Source organism: Lethenteron reissneri, chromosome 57 (assembly GCF_015708825.2).
Source record: "Lethenteron reissneri isolate LAM-NWPU_2019-01 chromosome 57, ASM1570882v1, whole genome shotgun sequence".
Taxonomy (NCBI): domain Eukaryota; kingdom Metazoa; phylum Chordata; class Hyperoartia; order Petromyzontiformes; family Petromyzontidae; genus Lethenteron; species Lethenteron reissneri.
The window spans coordinates 5,236,699-5,248,937 of NC_083835.1; the positions used below are offsets into that span (position 1 = coordinate 5,236,699).

The 12,239-nt window shown below is 47.8% G+C and overlaps 1 protein-coding gene across 8 annotated transcripts in view; it reads left to right on the forward strand.

The window, feature by feature from the left end:
* The window catches only part of LOC133357261 (disks large homolog 2-like), a 466,648-nt gene that overhangs the window by 353,934 nt on the left and 100,475 nt on the right, over nt 1-12,239 (forward strand). The gene's annotated exons all lie outside the window — the stretch shown is intronic.

The window sequence follows — 12,239 nt, forward strand, 5'->3', positions numbered from 1 at the left end:
TAGCACTGGCAGCTAGGGGTGTACAACTCCTCTAAAGCAGTTTTGAGTGAAGATCTCATAGGTAGTGACTCAAGTTTCAATTTATTTGCAACAGCATATAGCTGTAGCTGTAGTGGTGGAGCTGTAGCTGTAGCACCGATAGCAGCAGCAGCAGCTGCCCGTTCCCATCACAGCCAGAGGGGGTCACTTGAGGCTGTCGCGCGCATTGCCACCACCAATACCACCACTAACACCACCACCACCACTAACACCACCACTACTACCACCACCACTACCACCACCAGCACTACCTCTACCACCACCACTAACACCACCACTACTACCACCACTACCACCACCACCATTACCTCTACCACCACCACTACCGCCTCCACCACTACCGCCACCACCACTACACCACCTCCACCACTACTACCACCACCACCACCCCCTCCACCACTCTCCACCACCACCACCCTCTCCACCACCACGACCACCACTGCCGCCACCACCACCACTACTACCACCACCACCACGACCGCCACCACCACTCCCACCACTACCGCCACCACCACCGCCACTACCGCCACCACCACCACTCCCTCTACCACCACTACTGCCACCACCACTCCCTCCACCACCACCACTCCCTCCACACTACACCACCATCACCATCACCACTCTCTACCACCACGACCACCACCACTACCACTCCCTCCACCATACCACTACCATCACCATCACCACTCTCTACCACCACGACCACCACCACGTTCGCTGCTTCGCGTCGCCCGTCCGGCGGCCAATGAAGAGCGGGGGCGGGGTTGGGTGGGGCTGGTTGGGGGGGAGGGGAGGGGCGGGGTGGGGGGGGCGGGGGTTGGGGGGAGGGGAGGGGTTGGGGGGGAGGGGCGGGGGTTGGGGGGGAGCGGCGGGGGGCGGGGGGGAGGGGCGGGGCGGGGTGGGGGGAGGGGAGGGGGTTGGGGGGGAGGGGCGGGGGGCGGGGGGTGGGGGGGCGGGGGGCGGGGGGGAGGGGCGGGGGTTAGGGGGGGAGGGGAGGGGAGGGGCGGGGGGGGGGCAATGCGAATTGCGCCGTCCAGGACGAGGAGGGGACGAGACGGACGTCGATTTCGGAGCGAGCGTGCGGGTCACGCGAACCTCGCGCAGCGCTAGGCGACGCAGCATCCTTCCGCCTCCCTCCCTCCATCTCCCTCCCTACCCCCTCCCTCCCTTCCTACCCCCTCTTCCACCTCCCCCTCCCTCCCCATCCCTCCCTCCTCCTCCCATCTCCCTCCCTCCCCATCCCTCCCTCCCCCCTCCCTACCCCTCCTTCCCCCCTCCCTACCCCTCCCTCTCCCTCCCCATCCCCCCATCCCCCCATCCCTCCCCATCCTTACCCCTCCTTCCCCCCTCCCTACCCTCCCTCTCTCCCCCTCCTCCCTCTCCTCCCTCCCCATCCCCCCATCCCACCCCCTCCCTCCCCATCCCTCCCTCCTACCTCCCCATCCCTCCCTCTCTGCTGCCAGTCGATGGTCCCCCCCCCACCACCTCATGCCCGCCCCACCACCCCCCCCCACCACTCCCCCCACCACTCCCCCCACCACCACCACTCCCGGAGTAAGCAACGGCACCGCTCGCGTTTCTGAGCCCAGATCGCATCGGCAGCAGCAGTAGCAGCAGCAGCACAGACAGCGGCGGTGCGGTGCGAGTGAGCCGGTGTAGCTGAGAGGCTTTGGCAGGTGAGCCCGGGAGATGTTGTTGTGGTCCGATCAGCGATGCCTTTCGCGTCGTCTCAAACGGAGGGGAAGAGAAACGTTTGACCAAATTGTCATTGCGCTTTCGTGGGTTGTTGTGTTGTTGTTGTTGTTGATTAACTGAAAAATGTTTCGGGGGGGCGGGGGGGCAGTTGTGTTGCTTGCAACGCTGTTGCATTTATTTTCTTCTTGAATTTCAGTCGCTTTAAGATTGTCGGCCGACGAGAACGGTGTTTTTGCTTTTGTTGCGTTTGACAATCGATTCCACGTCTATCCTCTTCGCTAAACAAACAAAACAAAAAACCCCAAACGTGTTGTGGAGGGTGTACGGCTCTGTCCAGATTTGAACCGATTTGAGGTGTTCATTTAAACAGCGATGTCTTTTGTTGAGAGAGATCGAGGAGAGATCGAGTAGAGAGTAAATAATATAAATAACCTCCGAACAGGGTGTGGTGCGCTGTCCAGGGAGAGGACGAACCCAATTCAGAAGGGCTTGCGAGTTTAAATCCCAAGTCTGTGATTGACTCTGCCCCTGGTCGGCATCATCCCATCATCACCAACATCATCAACATCACCATCCACATCATCAACATTATCCCATCATCAACATTATCCCATAATCACCAACATCATCAACATCACCATTAACATCATCCCATTATCAACAACATTATCCCATAATCAACATTATCCCATAATCACCAACATCATCAACATCACCATCAACATCATCCCATCAACATCACCATCAACATCATCCCATCATCACCAACATCATCAACATCAGCATCAACATTTTCCCATCATCTACATAAACAACATCACCATCATTCCATTATCAACAACATCATACCATCATCAACATCATCCCATCATCATCAACATCATCCCATCATCATCAACATCATCCCAATTATCAGCATCACCAACATCATATCCGATCATCACCAACATCATCAACATCACCATCGACATTTTCCCATCATCTACATAATCAACATCATCATCATCATCCCATCATCAACAACATCATCATCAACATTTTCCCATCATCTACATAATCAACATCATCATCATCCCATCATCAACAACATTATCCCATGATCACCAACATCATCATCCCATCATCAACATAATCCTATCATCTTCAACATCATCCCATCATGAACAACATCATGAACAACATCATCCCCAACATCATCATCATGATCCCTTTATCAACATCATCCCATCGTCAACATAATCAGCATCATCATCAACATCATCACATCACTATCATAATCAACTTCATCATCAACATCATCCCATCACTATCATCACCAACATCATCCCATCGCCAACATCATCATCATCAACGTAACGATCATCGTCAACATCATCCCATCATAATCAACATCAACCCATCATCAACAACATCACCCCAACCTTGGTGTATTTTTTTGTTTTAGGAAGCCCCTACAGTTTTATTTATTTACTTACGGAAGTAAACTGGCCCTCGTCATAGGAACGTGGACTTTCCACCACCAGCTCAGGTTGATACGAGGCCCTTGCATCGTTTGCGATCGCACATTGTACGAGACAAAGGCAGAGCCTTCCCCCCCGCCTTATAGCCTTCATGGGCCGTTGGGGCAAGTGCTGTTGGCCAGGAGCACCTGTGAACGGCTTCTACGGCACACGCCCGACTGCTCTTGTCGCCCCAGTAGATCGTCGTCATCGTCGTCATTGTCTTCATTGATGTCGGTGGCTATCGGTGGCTGTCGGTGGCACTCAAACTCGGGTCGATGGGGTTCATAGCGCAGCGCGCTCACCGCTGCGCCACCGCTCCCCCTTTACATTGTACACGCACGCGCACACGCATTGCCAAGACACATGCGTCCCGAGTTATTCAGCGAGACGGCGTGTAACCCACCCGCTCGCCCATCTCACCTGTGAAAGATGTGCTCCGTTATTGACGGGAGGACGTTTTTTGTGACATCATTCACGGACGGGTGGCAAGAAAGTGGTTTATCGTTGGACGCCAATCGAAACGGCTAATGACGAGTACAAAAACGGGGCTATTTGTATCTTAATTTCAATTTCAATTATTTCCTGGCACCTGACCCTCCCCGACCCCCCCCCCCCACCGCCGCCCAGAGATCATTGCGTTTTGATCATCGTTCCATTTCGCGCGCGCCTTCGCAGACAAAAACATACGCGCGCATTTGCTGAACAAAGATTTATATCGCCCCCCACCCCCCCCTGATATAGGCTAAACAGACTGTTGGGGCTTTTCGCGAGCACCTATGTCGTGCCGGCAGGGCACACGAGACAGGGTGGGTGGCCAGCACCACGCCCGGCCGCCTTTGCCTCCCCCCGTGGCGATGTTTACTACAGCGCCGCACGAAGTGCTCAATTTCGCACCTTCCGATGAGCGCGGCTGGCCACGTGCCGCGCAAAAGGAGATCAACGCACGTGCGTAGATTGTGAGGCCGGGTCGACCGCGGCGGAGGCCCAGGATTGGTTGCCGGCGAGCGGGATTCCAGCTCGGGTCGCTGGGTTCGCAGCGCACCAAGACGAACACCGCGTGTGCACGCACGAATGTTTTAGAGTGTGTGTGTCTGTGTGTGTGTGCGTGCGTGTGTGTAGGGGAGCGGTAGTGCAGCGGTTAGCGCTACGCTGCGCTATGAACCCGGCGACCTGAGTTCGATTCTCGCTCAGGGCCAACACCACCGGTGACGATTATCGGAACCGGTCCATGCGCCTCCCCTAGGTCGACTGAGCCTCAAATGAGTACCTGGTGCGGTGTGTAGTAAGCATCGCCACTGCGGAGATAAAGGCGGCCGGGCGTGGTGCTGGCCACCCACCCCCTCGTGTGCCGTGCCGGTAGCCTTCATAGGTGCTACTCGCTAACGGCACTTGCTCCAACAGTCTGTTACGGGCTATACCGGGCACCTTTGTCTTTGTGTGTGCGAGCAGAATTATTCCAAATGTTCATCTTTGGTTTGTACGAGTGATGTGGCTTTTTCGGGTGGGGGGGAGAAAAAAAAACCCCAAACATTTCATGGAATTCCCTGCACGCGGCATTATTTTTGTAAACATGGTGAACCATTTAAGAGTGCACATTAAAGTATATGCACGTAAACACAATCTAAAATGTGTAATTTTTCACAACAAAAAAAAACCCCGGATGGAAAGCGGGGCATTTAATTTTCATACCTTGCCGTGAAAACAACGCGGCGTTTGTGAACGTCCAACGTTTCGGAGCCGCGTTCGTTAAGTTACGTCGGAGTGGTGGCGCTTTGGTCGTCGCACAACGTTTGCCAACCTCCAGTTACAGGACTCTAGGCTTCGGCAAGGTAAGGTAATTTACCCTTTTTACCGGGTAAGGGGTAAGGTAAAGGGTAGGGTAAAGGTAGGCTCGTTGTTTTTTACCTTTTACCTTACCTGCTAAAGGGTAGAAGGTAAGGGTAGAGTGATTGTATTGCGGTAAGGGTAAAATGTAGGGTAAAGGTAGGCTCGATTTTTTTACAGTTTTACCTTTCCTTGCCGAGGCCTACAGGACTCTGTGGGTTCGATCCCGGACCCTGACGCCTGCTGTCAATTATTGGAGTTTGCGTGTATCTCTCTTTCTCTCTGCCCTTGGTCACGTGGATTTCTCTCCAGGGTCCTCTAGTTTCTCGCCTCCCCCCACGTTTGCAATCGACGTTCTTTCCCGAGTGCGCAATTTGGCTGCTATAAATGCCCACGTGATGTGTCCACCTCGTTGAGATATCTTTGCACGCGGTCAGGTCGCTTCCCGAAAAAGAGCTGCTTCGTAGCTCAGTGGGCCTTACCTGCTGAAATACACATTGATTCGGTAGTAATAGGTTTTTACCCTTTCAACTGGTACAAAAACTGACACCTTTATGCAAGGCATCATGTTTGCAATAACCACAACACAAGCAGTCAACATGCAAACAAAAAGAAACAACTCTGATGATGATAATGATATGCACTGTCCTTGAAGTTGATTGGTCCACACCCGAGACAGCTTTTCTTAGAGCCTAGTCTCCATTGGTGTTGGACCAGATGACGCCAAAAGGTGCACAACTAGTACATACATTAGTATTAAATACCGTAGTTTACATCAGCCAAGCATGTGTAGGACTGAAGGAGAGTTTGGTGACACTGCGATGGCAGTGGTGCGCCGATAAAACGGCCACAAGCCTAAAATGACCCCGTGAAATTAATGCTGGAACAATCACGAAGGGCTGTAATTTTCATAATGGAAGCATATTAATTTCCGGCATAATACGCTGCATCTTCGACCAATGGCGCCTTACCTGAAACAAACAGACCTCACTGAACCCAACCCTTTTCCCCAGTTCTTGTAACCTTCATAAGACAGGTTTTTTTTTGGGTTAGATCGCGTAAATATGAATGTCTTCTTGGTTCTTTCGGTGAAGTCACGTAGAATGGAAATAATAAAATAATAAAAATAAAACATAATAAAATAATTCTCACGACGTTTGGGCCACAACGCAAGCAGCCGTCCTCAGGTGAAGAACAGGTCTGTCGAGAAGACAGAATCATTTCAATTCAGACTCTGTTTTCTCGACAGACCTGTTCTCCACCTGAAGACGGCTGCTTGCGTTGTGGCCGAAACGTCGTGAGAATTATTTTATTATGTTTTATTTTTATTATTTTATTATTTCCATTCTACGTGACTTTACCGAAAGAACCAAGAAGATGAATCCCTGCAGTCACGAAAGCTTTAAATCGAAAAATATGAATGTGTCGTTAAACCCGCCACCACTCGACACGGCCAAATAGTAACGGGGTTTGTCACGTAAACAACACGCCAATTTGTTACTGCTTCAGCCCACTGGTTTGTTGGAGATTATTTCCACATCTATTCTGGCCAATCGCCCCATGATGCTGGATGTAATTACCAGTGAAACGTCGTAACTCAAAAGGGTAAATGTTCTGGATTTACTCTCGAACACACCAGCGGGCTGAAGTAGTATACTACACTATACACTACACTACTATGCACTACACTATACACTACACTACTATGAACTACACTGCTATGCACAACAATACTATGCACTACACTATACACTACACTACTATGCACCACTACTATACACTACACTATACACTACTATGCACTACACTACTATGCACCACTACTATGCACTACACTATACACTACACTATACACTACACTATACACTACTATGCACTACACTACTATGCACTACACTATACACTACACTACTATGCACTACACTACTATGCACTACACTATACATTACACTATACACTACACTACTATGCACTACACTACTATGCACTACACTACTATGCACTACACTATACACTGCACTATGCACTACACTACTATGCACTGCACTATACACTACACTATTCACTACACTACTATACACTACACTACTATGCACTACACTATACACTACACTATTCACTACACTACTATAGACTACACTACTATGCACTACACTATACACTACACTATTCACTACACTACTATGCACTACACTACTATGCACTACACTATACACTACACTATACACTACACTACTATGCACTACACTACTATGCAGTACACTACTATGCACTACACTATACACTACACTACTATGCACTACACTACTATGCACTACATTATGCACTACACTATACTCTACACTATACTTGAAACGTTTACGTGACAAACCTTGCTGGCCGTGTCGGGTGGTGAAGGGTTACGACACATTTATACTTACGCGATCTAACCCAAAGACCTTTATTCATGAATGGATAATATTGTTCGTGCAAGCCCCTGCTACGTGTCAGATGGGCGATGTGTTTCGTGTGCAGATGAATGATTTTGCTGATGTAACCCTACCGCCACAATCTGTGACAATAATCCATCCGAAGATCACGGGAGTAATGATTTTGCTGGGGGCACGCGTGCATTTGCATTCGCCCGTTCATCATGCGGCACTCTAAACGTGATTTGGTAGCTACGACGACGACGACAACGCATTTTTTTTATTTTACCCGCCCCGCGTGATGTATTCCACCGCGCGTTTTTATCGCGGTGACAACGCAATAATTCCGAGAGCCCTGGGATTAATAATTCAACGGGCCGTTCAAAGATAATATAAACACACCGCCGTGATTACGTGGTCATTTGAAATGGATGGACAAATAAAACCCGCCGCGCTCTTCACGTGCGCGCACCGACGTTTGCGCAGCCCTGTGGCATCGGGAAGCTCGCCGCCTGACGGCGCCTGATTCACCATCGGGGAGAGGTTAAGGGTTAATTTCGGTCAGAGGTCAACTTGGGACATCATCCGTTTGCGGTCTATAAAATCGCCTCCTCCTGCTCCTGCTCCTGCTGCTGCTGCTGCACCTCCTGTTTCTCCTTTGTGTGCGGCTGGATGAATAGCAGCTGATAAGTCTCTGTCGAGATCAGTTAGCCAGGAAATTGCTTCGGTCGATGAGAGGCGGATTGCTTCAATGCCTCCGCCGAATTGAAAATTTACCGCGGCTCACGGCTGCCTGGTCTCGCGTGGTGACTCAGACCTACGCACAGACTCGCAGACTCCACGCGGAGCCCCGCAGACTTCACACGGAGAGACCCGTAGGCTCACATGGAGACCGACGGACTTGTATAAATGTCAAGAGATTAACATCAAGATGATGAACAAGAAACTTGCACCGAGACCCACGGATTAACAGAGAGCTATAGACTCGCAAGAGACCAACACACGAATGTAAACACCCATAGACTTGTGCAGAGACCCATACACAGAGAGTCATACATATTTCTAGATTTGAAGCTTTCGTGACTGCAAGGATTCATATTCTTAGTTCTTTCGGTAAAGTCACGTACATAGACCGACAGTCCACAACAATTGGCGAACTGTGTGGTCGAAGGTCCGGCCATTGGGTACTCGATCGCACGCCGGGGACTGCGAACGTTCACCTGTGTAGGGTGAAGGGTTGGGTGGTGTGTGATGCTTGCGGATTCCATTGGAGGTGGTCTATTGTTTCTCGAGGGTGAAGATGATCTTCTTTTGCATGTCATTTTTGAGGGATTGCAACAGCTTACATATTGACGTCGAGATTTGATTTCCCCATTCGACTGCTTTGGGAGTGGCCGCGTGGAATTCTTTCAGATCGCCCTACGAGTGATCCGATTGGGGCAGTGCGTTCACGATATGTTTACACGGTCTGGGTTGTCGCACCGCACAAATTGGACTGTCGTTCATTTTCCATTCGTGGAGAGAGTGTGCCACCTTCATCCACGGAGCGTCCGGGTTCCGTTTCAAGGAAGACCGAGATTCATCTTCTTGGTTCTTTCGGTGAAGTCACGTAGAAGGGAAATAATAAAATAATAAAAATAAAACATAGTAAAATAATTCTCACGACGTTTTGGCCACAACGCAAGCAGCCGTCCTCAGGTGAAGAACAGGTCTGTCGGGAAGACAGCATTTTATTATGTTTTATTTATATTAGGTCAGCTTACCTCTCGTGCAGTGGTTCTTAATCGTAAAAAAGTACAATATTAATAAACACATAGGGTTTGATTAAGCCAAGTAGTTTTATACTCTTTGGTTCTTTCGGTAAAGGGAAATGATAATAAAATAATAAAAATAAAACATGATAAAAAATTCTCACGACGTTTTGGCCACAACGCAAGCAGCCGTCCTCAGGTGAAGAACAGAGCTGTCGGAAAGACAGCGTCCTAATTATTATTATTATTTCCCTTCTACGTGACTTTACCGAAAGAACCAAGAAGATGAATCCCTGCAGTCACGAAAGCTTTGAATCGAAAAAAGAAGACCGAGGTCTTCCTCGGTAGGTCAGATCCCAGTTGGGGGATTGTGGGGGTCGCTGACGAAGGGGGGGGGGGGGGGGGGGTGGAGATTAAATCCCCGCACGGTCTTGAGTGAGATCGGCAGTTCACAAGGCCTGTTCCGGCAGATAAGTTTTCTGCATCCAGATTTGTCGCCATTTCACCAGGTAGCTAATGCAACGCAAGACGTGCAACGTAAATACATACAAATCACGGACGGTCGTGAATGAGTGGAGAGATTGGCACCCCAGGGTGGGCACGTGGCATCCCCACCACGTGGCATCCCCACCACGTGGCATCCCCACCACGTGTTCTGTTATAAGGGGCCACGGCTGGAGACGATCGCAACTCCGCTGAGACTTTTTATTTTATTTGTTTATTACACGTGCGCTTTGGTGGCAGCGAACGTTTGAGACGCTCAGGTAGTGTTCCGCAAGTCACATTGGGGGGGCAGGCCTTCATCCATAGGTGGATTTTTAGATCGCGTAAGATCGTTTGAAAAGCGGAATTTTCGGTGGAGTCTCGTGAGCGACTTTTAATTACCGAGTGGAATGTTTACCCCTTTGTGGTCGCGTGACATTCAGATGTAATTAATATGATTATTAGATTTCCGCCGTATGAATTCTCCAACCCTGCAGTTAGTTGAATAATTAAACCGGTAATTATACCGCCGAATGCGAAGTTACCCCCTGCCATGAATTAACAGAGCACGTACAATTAATTCCCCCAGCCGATTCTATTATTTCAGCAGAAAGGTACGCGATAAAAAAAAAAGACACGCTGGCAAGAGATTTTTGTTTCATTAATTAGCGAGTCCAACAAAGAGAACCAATTAACGATCCGTGCATTTGCGCTAATTGAGGCAGTAATTAAACTACGATGATTGCCCTGGTGGTTGTGGAAGGGGGCAGAGCTCGCAAATGGAAGTTTGTTGTGCAAAAATAATAATAGGTGGTCACCCTTTCCGGCAATTAACACAGGAGAGGTGTTAAGCTGTTCAAACGCCAAATAGATTAAACCTTTTGTGTTACTGCATTAACCACACACACACACAATACTTGTGCTAAACACGTGTAGCTCTGATGATCTATAACACTGGTCAACACACTTTTTTCTGGCATAAGGTATTCTAACGGTTTTAAGGTAATTTTGGGGTGCTGATTCCAAATCCTGCATCAGTTTTTGTCTATCACATCAGGTTTTTGAGATATAAAATATTGCATTTTCAATAAAAACTGCAGAAGAAAAATATTAAATAAATGTGGATATCTACATGAAATGATATTATAAACACACTGTCCTAAAAATACAGCACCATATTTTAACACTAAAGCAGTCACTGACTGTTCTAGACTAATTTCAGGGTGCTGATTCCAAATCTGATCTCAGATTTGCTCTATCACATCTCATTTTATGCTATCGGCATACCGCATTTTCATTGATTTTACCCGAAATTAACTCTTATGATTGCAAGTTGTTGCGAGTCAGTGACTGCTTTAGTGTTAAAATATGGTGCTGTATTTTTAGGATAGTGTGTTTATAATATCATTTTATGTAGATATCCACATTTATTTAATATTTTTCTTCTGCAGTATTTATTGAAAATGCAATATTTAATATCTCAAAAATCCGATGTGATAGACAAAAACTGATGCCAGATTTGGAATCAGCACCCCCCAAAATTAACTTAAAACCGTTGGAATACCTTATGCCAGAAAAAGTGTGTTGACCAGTGTAATGCATTGTCTTTGAAACTGATTGGCCCACACCAGAGAGAGGGCCTTCTTTGTGGCCTCGTCTCATCACCGTGTCAGACCAGAGAACAACGCCAGAATGCGAATGGAACAAGGGCATTCTAGATTTGAAGTTTTTGTGACTGCAAGGATCCCATACTCTTGGGTTCTTCCGGTAAAGTCACGTAGATGAAATAAAATAAAATGATAAAATGAAAATAACTAAATTAATGTAGTTATTTTCATGATGTAAAATAATAAAATGAAAATAACTAGATTAATTTAGTCATATTATAGAATGAAACTAATTAATGAATTGTTGTATTTTTTTTTATCTACGTGTTTTTACCGAAAAATAATAAAATGAAACTGACTAAATAAATTTAGTTATTTTCATTTTATTATTTAACTACATTAATTGAGTTATTTTCATTTAATTATTATGATTATTATTTAAATTTTTCATCTACGTGACTTTACCGAAAGAACCAAATGGTAAACACAAGGGCAATTCCACACGCATCAGGGAGTATTCAGAGCTCGGGAAGTTTAGTGCGGGTTCGATTCCTCGTTGGGGGTTGATTGAATAAAAATAAAACATAAAATAATTCCCACGACGTTTCGGCTACAATGCAAGCAGCCGTCCTCAGGTGAAGAATGAGACACTGCCAAGCTAGGAACTTATATATAAGCTGGGTTGGAGGTGGAAGAAGAAGAGCGCCTTAACAAAAGAATGTGCATATCAAGAGGAATTTAGCATATTCATGGGAAATGCGTAGGAGATGGGCGGGGGGGTTTCAAAGTCATATTATGCCCATGCATTATGCAGGATCAGCAGCACCAAAGGGAGGGGGTAGGGGGTAGCATTAACAAAGGGAGGGAATGTTAATAGTATGTAGAAGCAATGAAACATGTGAATGGGAGAGCGGTGGCAGGTGACCCGCA